This window comes from Neofelis nebulosa, chromosome 5 (genome assembly GCF_028018385.1).
Source record: "Neofelis nebulosa isolate mNeoNeb1 chromosome 5, mNeoNeb1.pri, whole genome shotgun sequence".
Classification (NCBI taxonomy): Eukaryota; Metazoa; Chordata; class Mammalia; order Carnivora; family Felidae; genus Neofelis; species Neofelis nebulosa.
In genome coordinates this window covers 90,002,704-90,017,709 of record NC_080786.1, presented here as the reverse complement: position 1 = coordinate 90,017,709, position 15,006 = coordinate 90,002,704, and the positions used below count along the sequence as shown (strand labels likewise).

The following is a 15,006-nucleotide window of genomic DNA, read 5'->3' as shown; positions in this document are numbered from 1 at the left end:
AGGCCTAGTAAACCTCTCCCCATCAGTCCATCTTCCCATCTGTAGTATCACCCCTAAAAACAGTCCTTTGGGTCTTGAAGGGTGCTAGTAGTCACAAGTTCCAAGGAAGAGTTCTACCTCAACCACTGACATCTAACGCGTCCTGGGAATTAGTTATCCAAAACTCTCTAACCGCAATGATCTGCAAACAAGGGTCCTTCAACCACAGAACCCCAGGAGAAGCTAACGAGGAAGAGGGAGGGGAGGAGTTTGAGTAAGTAGCTGGGAGAGAGAAAGCAAGACCGCAATGCCCGAAGCGCCAATTTTGCCTGGGACCCCGCGGCTGCCTCTACTGCCTCACCTTCCCAGACTCACGTTTGGGCTGGGAGGACCTTCACGTGGCACCCTGGGAACTGGCAGATGAGCCCACACCCTTCTTCCTTGAGGGCTTCAGCGATTAGCACACCTAAAAGCAAAGGCACCCCCCTTTCGAAAGACGCCTGTCCAGACTACCGTATCACTGTTCCCCAGGACCTCACTCCGCAAAAGAAAACTCCCGGCTGTCCAGAATCACTGCGGTCGTTCCCTTACGCTGCTCCCCCTCGCCCCGAAAAAAAAATCCTCCTTGCTGCACGTAGGAGCCCCTCTACAACTGGGGAGTCAGGGACAGGCTTCCCAACAAGGGTCCCGACCCCCGAACTCCACCCTCAGAGACTGACTCCCAGGGGCCGCGCCGGGACAAAAGCACGGGGCGGGCTCACTCACCCGCGCGGCGAAGGCGGCCGGGTAGCCAAGGCACCGCGCTTGGCGAGGGCGCCCCGCTGCAGTCGCGCGGCGCGGGCCCCGAGCTCGCTCAGCCGCGGGCAGCCGACCCGGCAGCCGGGGAGACGACGAGGCGCGTCCTGGGCGGGCCGGATGGGACAGGGGGTGAGCGGCCGGCGAGAAAGCAAGTGCGAGAGCGAAGAGCGAATGCGCGTGTGTGCGAGAACTGAGAGCTCGGTGCTCGGGATCGGACTCGGACGGCCGGCAGCGGCTCACACGCGCTGATTTACATGTCATTTGCATAGCGCTCCGGGAATGGCCCGAGGTCCTTCCCGTCACGCCCACCGTCAATGCGCCTCAGAGCCCGGAGCCCTGAATCCCCGGCAAATCCAGCACCCGACGCCGAGCCGCCCCGGGTCTTCTGGCTGCGGTCAGTGTGTTTTCTCGATTTGTTTTGTATTTTCGCCTGAAGACCACCCGATATGGGACAAAAGAAGTCCGCTCACTGGAAAAACGCAGCGTAGGCTTCAAAATTAATTTCCTTTCTCTCTGATGTGGCGATCAAAAACAACGAATCGAGTAGATCCATCAAAGGGATACAATTTTGTTTTTTGGATAAAGTATCGTGAAAAACTTAATGCGCCCACTTTTAAAATTAGAACAAGTTATGTGCCATTTTGTTCAATAAGTGAAGAAACACAAATTGTACAATCAGGATAACCTAGTTCTTAAGAGCACGGATTCTGGAGTTGAGAACCCTACTCTTTATAGCCGCAAAACTTTGGGCAAGTGATTTAGGATCTCTGTTACTCGGTTCTACCTCTCAAATAGAGTTAATCTAAGTGCGTCAAAGGAGTGTGAAGCTTCAATGAGATACGGCAGGTAGAGCTCTTAGGAAAGTACCCTCCATTCAGTTACTGTTAACTTTTTAAAAAATTTTTGTTAATGTTCATTTATTTTTGAGAAAGTGCGAGCGGGGGAGGGGCAGAGAGAAAGGGAAACACAGAATCCCAAGCAGGCTCCAGGCTCTGAGCTGTCAGCACAAGAGTCCTATGTGGGGCTCCAACGCAGGAACCGTAATATCATGATCTGAGCCAAGTCGGAGGCTTAACCAACTGAGCCACCCCGGTGACCCCAGTTATTGTTAACTCTTAAATGTGCAAGCATGATCAATGTCTCTTTAACTGAGAGTCAGAGCAAGGAAAGGCATGGAGAGAGAAAGGGGAAGAAGGTATAGAAGGTAAAGAGAAAACGCCCTAAGGTTAGAGATAATATCTGGAAGATTCAGACCAGGGTTTCCCACCCAACTCTGCTGTCAGGCTAACTAGCCCTAGCTCTGAGAAAGCAGTTAATCTTTCTCCCCAGAAGATCCAACTTTGAATGCATTCTTTGAAACGTCCTCCTAGGAATGTTTTGGAGAAACATAAAAAGTTCAACTAGCCATTTCTTTAAAAAAGAAAGGAAGAAAAGAAGAGAAAAGAAAAAGGGAAAGAAAATAATTAAAGTGTAAAGGTAGCAAAGTCTGTGCTCTGGTGGGAAAAGTCCCAGACTGGCAGGCCTAGGTGTTAGACCTGCTTCTAGTACTAACTTTGCGGAGCTTGCACAAGACACTCACTGTCTCTGGGCCTCAATTTTCTAATCGGTAAAATGGAGACTCCATGGGATTTTTTTTTTCAGGCATCTTTCATCTCTGAAATTTTAGCTCCAGGGTTCCTCTGACACCTTCCCTTCGTTGTGTGTTAAGAATCTCTTACTGGTTTGTAAGATACCTACAAAGTCTTAAAAATATATATATATTTTTTGGCTCACCTAATATTTAGTTTGCACCGGAAATGAAATATATTGTGGAATTTTCTGATCTGTTCACTTGGTGTGTGAGGTAAATATCTTTGCAGTGACTACCGCGGTCAACACAGAGAGCTCTGCCAGGCACCTTGCAAGTCTCTCCATTATCCCAGCCTAATAAGAGCCCCCAGTCTCTGTGCTCCTAAAAGCAACCATTAGCCTCGCTTTTTATGTAACCACTTTTGTGGTTGAACATCGGACTTTGGCTCAGGTCACAATCTCCCCGTGTGTGAGTTTGAGCCCTGCAACCTGTTCACTGCTGTCAGCACAGAGCCTGCTTCAGATCTTCTGTCCCCCTCTCTCTGCCCCTTCCCTGCTTGTGCTATCTCTCAAAAATAAATAAATCTTTAAAAAAATTATATATATAGACATATATAGTGATTTTATATATGTAAAGTGATTATACACACACACACACACACACACACACACACACACACACACACATTTTGCTAGCTTCTTTGCAGTGTTATCTCCTAAATGCATCTTGCGGCTTGTTTGGTTTCGCTTTTATTTTTAGCTTGAGGTCCCTTTTAAGTCTTTGTTACAATTATCAGTTGAAGAACTTAGGCCTTTTGACCTGTGGAGTTTCCCACAGTCTGGGGATTGCACTTTTATGGGGCAGTTCAGCATATTCCTGTCCTTTGCTTTTCCTTGAATTTGGCAGCTGATCCAGAGGCTTCACCAGACGGAGGTTTCATCCCTTTTGCAAGATTATAAGTAGTCGTGTAGTCTTTGATCAAGAGGCACATGATATTTGGTTTTGTTCTTTTCTAAGGTTAGCAGCTGTTAATGCTCAATTCTTAGATCCATGAATTCACTGAGGGTTGCAAAATGATGATATTTTAATTCTGTCATTTTGTTTTTATCTATTAGCTGAATACGTATATAAGGAGGTGTTTCCTCTCATCTAATATCTGGTTGCTAGGAGGTAAGTTCATATAGGAAAGTCTGGATAAATATTTGCTTCTTTCTTTTAATTTACCCCATTTTCAAGATAATAAATTGGTTCTGTCATCCCCAGAAGGTAACTTGTAAGTTTCTTTCTTAATATTTTAAAAAATTCATAGATTTAAAGGTATTTGATGGATTGTCATCTATTGCAATTTTAATCCTTATTAAAGCAAAAATTGTCCCTCCCATCTGTAGCCAGTAGGTAACCTCCTTGCTACCTGATGTGACAGGACATTCCAGGCTCATCATTACACACTTGTTGTCCCAGACATGGAATCATCCATTTCTCCAAGAAGCTCTACTTCCTTTTCTTGACATTTTAAGATGACAATATGGGAACTAGGGGTATTCATTACTACTAGATTGGTAACTGTCTCTAGGCCTTTTCAAAAGATAAAACTAGGATAGAATACTTCATGAGTTCATATTAATATTTCAAATTCAGTTTCAGGACTATGGGGTTTTTACTTAACCTATTCTGTATTTTCTATATTATACCCTTTCTTTCCTTTCTCACACGTGAAGAATTCTGGTTCTCAAGGATAATGGAATTAAAATATTTACTAATTTGAAATGTACTATTTACAGTGTTGTATAACCATTGCCACTATTTCCAGACCTTTTTCATCATCTCAGATAGAAACTCTGTACATATTAAGCAACAACTCCCCCATACCCCACCCCCTCCAGTCCCTGGTAACCTCCATTCTACTTTCTGTCTCTCAATTTGCCTATTCTAGATACCCCATATAGTTGGACTCATACAATATTTGTCCTTCTATGTGTGTTCGTTTCATTTAAAATAATGCTTTCAAAGGCCATCCGTGTTGTACTGTGCACCAAAGAGCTTCATTCCTTTTTACGGCTGAATAACACTCCATTGCACTTTACCTATTCATTCATCTATTGACAGACACTTGGGTTGATTCTACCTTTTGGCTATTGTGAACAATGCCATTATGAATATTGGCATACAAGTATCTGTTTGAGTCCTGTTTTCAACTCTGTTGAATATATATATATCTAGAAGTGGAATTGCTGGCTCACATGGTAAGTTTATTTATTTGAGGAACCACTAAAAGTTTTAGAGGAAACACCAAACTTTTTCCATAATGTTTGCACCTTTTATATTCTCACCAGCAATGCAGAAGGGTTCCAACTTCTCCTCATCCTCACCAATGTTAAGATTTCTTCTTTCATCCATGTGTTATATAGAAGTGTGTTATTTAATCCCCAAGTATTTTACGATTTTTCAGTTATCTTTCGGTTATTGGTTCCTAGTTCAATTCCACTGTGGTGTGAGAGCAGACATGTGATTTCTATTCTATTTGTTAAATGTGTTTTATGGTCCAGAATATGGTCTTTCAGTGAATGTTCCACGTGAGCTTGAGAAGATTGTTTATTCTGCTGTTACTAGATAAAGTAGTCGATAGATGTCAATTATATCCCGTTGATTGATGGTGTTGTCGAATTCAACTATGTCCTTACTGATTTTCTGACTGCTGATTTGTCCATTTCTGATAGACAGTGATGATGGCTCCTACTATTAGTAGTGGATTCATCTATTTCTCCTTGCAGTTCTGTCATTCTTTGCTTCATGTATTTTGTTGCTCTGTTGTTAGGCACATACATACATGTTAAGGATTATTATGTCTTCTTGGAGAATTGAATCGGCCATCATTACATGATGCCCTCTTTATCTCCAATGACTTTCTTTGCTCTGAAGTCTGCTCTTTCTGAAATTAATATAACTATAACTGCGTTTGTAAATTGGTGTTAGCATAGTGTATCTTTCTCCAACCACATATTTTGTATTTATAAGTGTCTTTATATTTAAAGTGTGCTTGTTGCAGACAACATATAGTTGGGTCTTATTTTTTATCTACTGTGAAAATTTCTGTGTTTTAATTTGGCACATTTAGACCATTAATATGCAAAGTGATTGTTGATATAGCTGGATTAATAGCTACCATATTTGCTACTGTTTTCTACTTGTTCCCCTTGTCCTTTTCTCTGATATTCACTGTGAAAGCCATGTTGAGCTACAGGAGGTAAAACTCACAAAAGTGTGGTTCCTTCTTCCCTCCATGTCTGGGATCCTCTGAAGGATTTCGATAGGGATTACATGGATTACTTTGGTAGTGTCATCTTAACAATACGAAGTCTTGCAACCATGAACATAGGATGTCTTCCTATTTATTTACATCTTCTTTAATTTCTTTCAGCAATGGCTTATAGCTTACAGTGTACAAGTCTCACCTTCTTGGTTAAATTTATTCCCAAGTACTTTATGCTTTTTGATGCTATCAAAAATGGAATTATTAATTTCCTTTTCAGATTGTTCATTGCTAGTGTATAGAAATACAACTGATTTTTTTGCTTGTTGATTTAGTATCTTGCCCTATTATGTCAATTTTATTCCACCTCTAAAAATTTCTTCTTAGAAAGAGTCCTGTCTCAAAAGGGAGACTTAGCTGGTCATTTTTAAGAGTTAATGAGAGCTAAACTGCACCAGTCCTTCCAAATTCTGGCTACTGACTGGAGATGAAGAGGTTTTGCCCAAAGTTCTAGGAAATATCTCACTTAGTCTGATAAAAATGCCATGGTCCAAACACACAAACCCAGCACATACTTCTGGTTTGTCAAGATGAAATAAATCTGCTTCGGAGAGAAACTTGTTTTTTGTTCCTTAAATAGCCTGAAATGATGCACGTTAGCTCCTTTGCCCAAAAGCAAGAAACTAGTTGTAGAATACATTCCTTTCCTTGGTGGAGAAGGGGTGTTTTTTTTTTTTTTATCTATACTGCCTTCCCAGGAAGTTTAATCTGCAAACCCTGGCCTCCATCTGTCTGTGCATATCCTCTACACTTCCTTCCTATCTCTGGATCCCTTCATTGGCCTGACCCCCTTTGCTATTGGGCCCTTGTTAGGAAAGCCAAAGGAGAAGGAAAGGGAAAGAAGAGAACATAAAATGTCACCATTTATTAATCTTTCATAAGTATAAAATAGTAAATGACTCACCTTAGTTTCTGAATTTATTAAATCCACCTAGATCAGCATTCGTGGATTAAGGCTAAAGACTTGCTGGCTCTCAATTCTGTCTGCATGTTGTATTCACCTGTGGAGATTTTTAAAACTACTTATGTCTGGGTTCCTCCTCCAGAAATTGATTCAGTTGGTCTGGGGTGTGGCCTGGAAATTATTTTTTTTAATTCCCTGTAATTCTGATATGAGACCAGAGTTGAGAACTACTTATAGCTTAGGTAAAATCCAAAACAGAAAGAACAGTTTAGAAATCAACCAACTGTGCTTCTGTTTGCTCTTCAGTTCTTAAGGCTAATTATTTGTTTGAAGATCAGTGCCTTGACCAGAGGAATGAACATATGAAAATATAGACATACTGAACTCCATAATGTGCTTGTGGGTTTGTTCCTGTAAATATTTACTGTAAATTGATTTTCTATTACAGTTGACCCTTGAACAACAAGAGTTTGAACTGCGTGGGTACACTTACATGTAGATTTTTTTTTTATAGTACAATACTGTAAATGCATTTTCTCTTCTTCGTTAATGACATTTTCCCCCCTCTGGCTTACTTTATTGTAACAATACAGTATACAATACATATAACATACAAAATATGTGTTAATTAATTGTTTATGTTATTGGTAAGGCTTCCAGTCAACAGTAGGCTATTAGTAGTTAAGTTTTGGGGGAGTCAAACGTTATACATGGATTTTTGACTGCATATGGGGCTGGTTCCTCTGACCCCTCAGATTTTTCAAGGGTCAACGGCCTTTAAATCTTATTATTTCATGCATTATCATTATATAATTGAAAAGGTTAGTCTTTGGGGGAAAATATTTGACTACAAAACCAGAAATTAAAATATAATTCCTAAGTCCAGAAAAATGTTTAAATTAATTTTTTAACCATAAAAGTCACAATTCTAATTGGTAGGAAAAGAAATAAAGGAGAGAACAGTTTAGTAGGTAGAAAGTAAAAGGTAACCATCATATCCCCCACAGTTGCACACTGCAATCCCCCCAAGTATCCTGTAGTGAGTATTTCTTGGGTATCTTTCAGGAAAGGGCTATTTTATTAGGTCACTTCTCATAATAACAACTCTAAAATTTAGTCTGTGATGTTGTGGCTAGTATGTTAGAAACAAATTTAATCCAAGTCAATGATTTCAAACTGCAGAACCCCAGAATTCCAGAGGTGACTGGAGTGGATGGATTGGAGACTCAGGCAAGGTTCTCAAGTACTCATCCACTCCTTGTCCAGAGCAACTCTGCTTTTCTTCACTTTACGTATTAGGTTTTCATGTGTGACTTTGCAGAACACTTAAATCTTCTGTTTTATATAGTCAGAAAGAATAACAGCAGTTTAAATAAACAGACAAATATGAACTCAAGTGATCACATCCTATTATTTCACATTCTACCTATCGTTCTCCCTCATATTTTACTGCTAAACCTATAGTTTCTCTGTTTGCTCCCCTTCCCAACCAAACACACTGTAGAGGTTTATCTTAGAAACCACAGAAGGAAGTGCTATAAAAATACAGCACAGCAAAGACCACATTTAAGGACCAAATGAGCACATGAAAATCATGGCTGAGAAATCCATCTATTATGTAAAGCACATTTGGGGCATCTCTATGTAAGGCCCTTGATTTACAAATTCGGTAAACTCAGTTTTCTGCATCATGAGAATCTACATCCAGATGATATTATCTACTAAAATTCCTGTGTTTTACAGAAAGGGAAATGGAGGTTAGAGGTAAGTTGTACGTGTCTGTCTCAAATTCTTTGTGTGGAGGGAATATAGTATAGTAGTAAGATCTGAGTCAGCCACTTGGTTTGCATTGAAGCTTTGCCATTAACTAGTTGTGTGATCTTTGACAAGTAACTTAAATTCTTCTGAGTCTTAATTTTCTACCTGTTAAAAATGAGAGAAGTGAAATAAACCATGACTGCTTTCTAGGGTTGTTTTGAAGGCTGAATGAGAAGATACACTGCAAAGCATACCAGCAAAGTCCTTGATACCTAGTCATTGTTCCACAGATGGTAACTATTATTCTGAAGAGTATCAATTAGTTATTCAATCCTGCCATGCCAAATTCAATACTCTGGCCTCTGATGGGCAGAAATTTTCCATTATACAAAGTGAATAAATGGGTATATTTATTGTATTACTTACCTGTGGAAATTTTTTAAAAGGTAGTCATTGCAAAACAAAACAACAAAACTGTATCATAACAACAAAATGGAATTTCTAAGAGGAAAAGAAAATAACAGAATAAATCCTTCTTTAGGAAATTTTTGCTCTGGATTTACCCCTGCATATTTTATAATGGCCTCCTATAGGTCCATGTACCCACTGGAAAAACTGGTCAATTAAGTCAAGAACCCTCACATAAACAGAAGCCTGACATTAAGAGGTTGGCTAAAACAATAATGTTCCAGATTCCTCTTCTTTGTAGGTCTTCCAGGACTCATCTGGTCATTCTTCCTACCACCAGCAAGACCATGCCTAAATGGTCTTAGGTGCATATAGTCCTTTCCTTTCTGATAATATGAGAAGCAGACTTCAGTTATGAGTTCCAGTGACTGGACATTCTGTCTGGAAAGTTTTTTCTTATGTCTACGTAATCATTAATGCTGCTAATAAAATCCACTCAAATCATGACAGTGACAGCAATTCTAAATACTTATAGATTTAACAAGATAGACTCAGGATCTATACTGAAAAAAACTGGAAAAAGAACATAACTATTAAAACAAAAAAAAAAAAACAGGATTTGAATACATTGAGAGTTATATTATGTTCCTAGAAGGAAAGAAAATATAAAACTGTTAATACTAATAAATTTATTTTTTAAGTTTATTTTGAGAGGGTGAGCACGTGAGCAGGGGAGGGGCAGAGTGAGAGAGAGGCAGAGAGAGAGAATCCCAAGCAGCCTCCATGCTGCCAGCGCAGAGCCTGATACGGGGCTTTATCTCACAAATTGTGAGATCATGACCTGAGCTGAAGTCAAGAGTCAGATGTTTAACCGACTGAGCCACCCGGGCACCCCTCTAGTAAATTTAATATATACATTTTATGTAGTTCCGATTATAATTCTAACAGTGTTTTTCTTGGAATTAGGTAAAATGATTCTAAAGTTCACATGGGAAATGAATGCCAAAGAAGAGCTAATACAACTAAAAAATGTAAGAAAAGAGAGTGTGTATGGGGAGGGGCTTACTAAGATATCAGTTGTATGATAAACTTTATGTATTCAAATCTATATGGCATTTGTGGAACAGAATAAATAATTGCTAATTACATGACACTGGTTATTAGAAATGTGCCAAAGTGGTAGCTCAATGGGGAAAGGATGAAGTATTAAAAAAAAAAGTATAGGCACAACTGGCTACCCATCTGAAAGAAAATAAAAATGGACTATATTCAAAAGTAAATTACAATGGATTAAAGATTTAAATATAAAGGGAAAATAATTTTAAAACTTGAAAAAAAATCTAAGAGATTACATGAACAATCTATGGTTTGGGGAGACTTTCCTTACTAAGAACCAAGAAACTATAAAATAAAAGACATATTTGACCATATACAAATAACTTTTTTCTTTCTGGTATAGCAAAAGGTACTAAAACAAAGTTAATAGCAATCAAGATATTAGGGAAAATGTTTGTGCAACTATATTCTTGCAAAGGATTCCTTTCTATACAAAGCACCCTTAAAACCTGATAAGATAAAACCAACAACTAAATAGAAAATTGTGCAAAAGACACAAACAATTCACTAGTGAGTAAAGTCAAAAGCCCAGTAAACATGAATATGCCCAAATTCACTAGAAATTAAAGAAATAAAAATGAAAGCAACATAAAATGATTGTTACCCATCAAACTGGCACACATAAAAATAGCCATAGCAAAGCTTCCACTGATCAATTTAAGTATCAGTAAGAATCATAATTGCAATGAATTGAAACACATGAAATAAGCTTAATCCATGAATTTATAATGATACTAAAAAACATGTCGCCAATTGAAGAATGCCTGGAAACCAATTCATTATTTTGAAAACTGGTAAAAACCTGGAAAGAACCTAGCATTTTTCTTGTCTAATGCATATAAACTGTCTCATTGGGCAACCAAAAAGCAGAGTTGAGAAAGTTTTTACATCCTAAATGAAAAAGGACAGAGTTGGACTATCATCATTTTGCAACCCTAATGTATCTTGACACAGAGCATCAATGGTTGCTAACATCAAAAAGGGAGAGCTAATCAGATATCATGTGACTTTGATGGAGGAACAGACACCATCTATGAATTATTCTTGCCATAAAGGTCAAACCTGAATCTGACCAAACCTTTACTTTCCACTAACAATTCACAGGAAATAACTAGGACAAGGAATACACTCCATTATAACATAGGGGTGCAATCTGCAAAATTCAGACTGTGGGAAACTTTACAGCACTGATACCCTGGTTCTTCCAACAAATAAATTGTAAGGAACAAAAGATGGAGGAGGAAACTATAAATTAAAAAGGACATAAAGACTTTAATTAATTGCAATTTGTGGGTCTTATTTGAATTTCTGCCCAAACAAAATGTAAACACCATTTGAATATTTTAAAAATCATTAATTTTTAAAGGTATGATAGTATTATACTTATTTTATATTTTAGAAATACATTTTTACTTATACTTATGGCTGGAATAATATGGTATCTAGGCTTTGCTTTAGCATATATGAAACAGGATAAATGGATGAGACAGGATTGGCCATGGATAGATGGTGGTTGAGACTGACTGATGGGAACATGAGAATTTATTATACTATTTGCCTACTCTATGCATATTTGAAATTCTCCATGATAAAAAGTAAACACACACACACATACACATACACAAAGCCATAGTGCCTATTGCTGTTTGCTGGTAGTGCGATGAAGGCAATTCTCACATGTTGCTGGCAGGAATGTAAAGTGGTACAGCCTTTTTAGAAGGCAATTTGGCAAGATCTATTTTGAAAGATACGTATCTCTGGTGACCCAGAGATTCTACTTCTGGGATGCTATTCCTTAGAAATAGAAATAGAGAATAGAAACACATGAGGCTGCATGACAAGTATGTTTGCTGTGAGAATGTTCCTGGGGGACCTCAAACTGGAAACAAAGTGAATCACAGAAGATTTGGGGACTGGCCCACTCTCCCTCCAATTAACACTTTTCTTTTTCTTTTTTTTTATTCTTCTTTTTTTAATGTTTATTTATTTTTGAGAGAGAGAGAGAGAGAGAGAGAGAGAGAGAGAGAGTCTGAAACAGGCTCCAGGCTCTAAGTTTTCAGCACAGAGCCCAACACGGCTCAAACTTAGGAACGGTGAGATCATGACCTGAGATGAAATCAGATGCTTAACCAACTGAGCCACCCAGTTGCCCCCAGTTAACACTTTTCTTGTGTGTCTATTTTGCAGAGACTGGAAAGCTAAAGACATATTTCCCAGACTCTTTTGAAGCTAGGGGTTTAGATTGGGATTTAATTTTGCCAATCATTAGTGCCAGTGCAGATCTGACTGACACAGTCTAGGTCTGGAGTCAAAAGTTCTGGTGGCAGCTACCTGATCCCCAGGTTACAGCTAAAGTGGAATGATTCTGGAACCAGCAACTGGGACAGCATCTTCCTGACTTTGATGGATACAGATGTCCCCTTGGGCGATAGGTTCTGTGGGACTGCTATGGGAGCCATTCCTGAAAGCCCAGCCTAGAGTTTGCCTCTTGGGTCCCTCTAATAATTTTTTAAGTCCTGAGTTCCCCACATTAAATCTTTTTCTACTTAAGATAACTAATTTCTTTATTTTACAATGAGTCAAACTGTTGAATAAATTATAGTATTATATTTCCATATCATGGAATATTAAGCAGCCATTGAAAAGAATAAATTGGATGCATACTGAATGACTTTCTGGTCATCTAGAGGGATTTTCATAGGTACTTCTAAGTGTGAGAAAATAAAAATAGAGAAAAATGAGTATAACATGACCCATTTTTGTAAAATAATGATCAAGTCCCTGAAATCCCCATGAATCCATGTAAGATTTTATGAGCATGGAGAAAATACTGGGTTATGAATATAGGTTACAGGTATATAGCTAGGGAATAGAAAAGGTGCTAATATGGGAAGAGGAAGTGGAGAGGGAAGGTACTGATGAAAAAAATAGCAAGCACAATATGATCCTATATATATATATATATATATATATATATACACACACACACACACACACACATTTATTTGTCTATGTATATTGCATGCATAAAAAATGCTTGAATGGAAAACCAACATGTCTCAGGATGTCAGCATGATGAAATTTTAGGTGGGATTTACTTTCTTCATATATTTATATAAAGATCAAATTTTTACAATGACCATTTGGTTTTTTGTTTTTGGGGGTTTCTTTGTATGATCAGAAAAAATAAAAGTATTTTCACTGTGGAAAAAAAAAGTCCAAAAAAAGTGATTTACAATAGTAGTAAAAGCTATAAGGTACCTACAAATAAATCCCACAAAATTTTAACAAGATCTTTATGGGGCAAATAAATGGAGCATTATACAATATTAATGGATTAAAGTTCTCAATATAATAAAGATGGCAATTCTCCAAATTAACCTATAAATTCAGAGCAATTCCAATAAAATCTCAAGAGGATTTTTCATAGAACTTGACAAACTGATCCCTGAATTCACACAGAAGTGTAAAGGGCCCAGAATAGCCAAGACAATTTACAAGATGAATGAGAAAGGATCACCCTATCAGATTTCAAGACACTATAAATCTGCAATAATTCGAAATGTCCTATTGCACAGAGGCAGATAATGCCTCAGCAAAACAGACTTGAGGGAGCAGCAAGGGACCCACAGATATTGCAGAACATGGTGAGTGACAGAGGTGATATTACACATTATTGGGAAAGACAAGATGACAAACAAACATAGGTTGCTGGCCTCCTTTCACAATTCACCCTAGAAATGCTACGGAAGTGATGGGTGGGTTAATGAAGAAGAGAATATCATATTAAAACATTGAGAAACATTCAGGAAGAGAGGAAGTGTCTTTGTTCCAGGATGTATTTGGACAATGGCACCTTAGAATAGAAGAAGGCAAGGCAGAGGACAGGTTGTAGAAGAACAATTTTATTGCATTTTCTTCCCTCCCCCACACTGTTCTGGGTGTGTTACTGCTCACCTTGTCACTTCTGTGGAACAGAAGAGTAATGCTAGCACAGCACTACTGGATGGAAGAATAATACTATGGCACAGCTGCAGTCTTGCCGGTGGAGAGCGGCTAACACCAGGTGTAGATCAATGTTTTGACCCTGGAGCAATCCTTACTCCTATCCCAATAGTAAGGAAGGAAATCTTGAAAAAGAGCAGAGCTGAGGGAGAAGATACAGGAAAAGCCAGGTCACAAGGGTAGGTAAATAGGGAGTGATCAAATACAGACTGAAATAACAGAAGTCATCAGTCTAAGGAATATTTCCTGCCACACATTGTATAAACTCATCACGAGAGGTCTTAGAGTATGGATTTCAGTCTCTTCTCCCAGGTATGAACTGCCTGTCTAGGTAGCTAGTATTCCCAAAGTAATATGAAATTATAGGGGGAAAGAATGATACAAATGAGGTGCACATGCTTAATGGTCCATGCTAAAGGGAACAGAATCAATAGGTCAGACAAAGATTTACAATATACATAATAATAAATATATTGAACAAGATAAGAAGAGTATTAGAAATATGAAGCATGAACAACATAACAATTGAAATTAAGAATTCAATAAATGAATTTATCAGCAAAATATAGATGAAGAAAAAATTACTAAGATGAAAGACCAGATCAGGAAACTTTCCACATAAAAGTTAAGAATAGACAAAAAGATGGCAAAAATAAGAGAAAAGTTAAGAGACATGAAGGTTTGAAGTAAAAACTTAATACAGATCACAGCAGGAGACAGGAAAACAAATTATAAGGAAATACCAGAAGAAATACTGAGAATTTTCCAGAATTAGAAAAAGGTGTAAAATTATTGATTTAAAGAGTTCATAGAGCACTAATAGGGGACACTTAAAAACACACAGACACAGGGGCACCTGGGTAGCTGGGTTAAGCTTCTGACTTCAGCTCAGGTCATGATCTCATAGTTCGTAGATTTAAGCCCCGAGTCAGGCTCTGTGCTGACAGCTCAGAGCCTGGAGCCTGCTTCAGATTCTGTCTCTCTCTCTCTCTCTCTCCCCACACCCCCCCCCCTCTCTGCCCCTCCCCCACTCACGCGAGTGTGCATGCTCTCTCAAAAATAAATAAACATTTTTAAAAAATTAAAAAACCCACACAGACACAAACACAATACTGTCATATTCATTAGAGTGAAATTGAAGACCAAATCTAGAGAAAA

At 38.5% G+C, this 15,006-nt stretch overlaps 1 protein-coding gene across 1 annotated transcript in view; it reads right to left on the bottom strand.

The window, feature by feature from the left end:
• Positions 1 to 938, bottom strand: part of MYLK (myosin light chain kinase) — a 282,724-nt gene extending 281,786 nt beyond the window's left edge. Inside the window, exon 1 of the mRNA XM_058731151.1 lies at positions 745 to 938. The gene's annotated coding sequence lies outside the window, so the exon portion shown is untranslated. The remainder of the gene's footprint in view (positions 1 to 744) is intronic.
• Between the last annotated feature and the right edge of the window lie 14,068 nt (positions 939 to 15,006).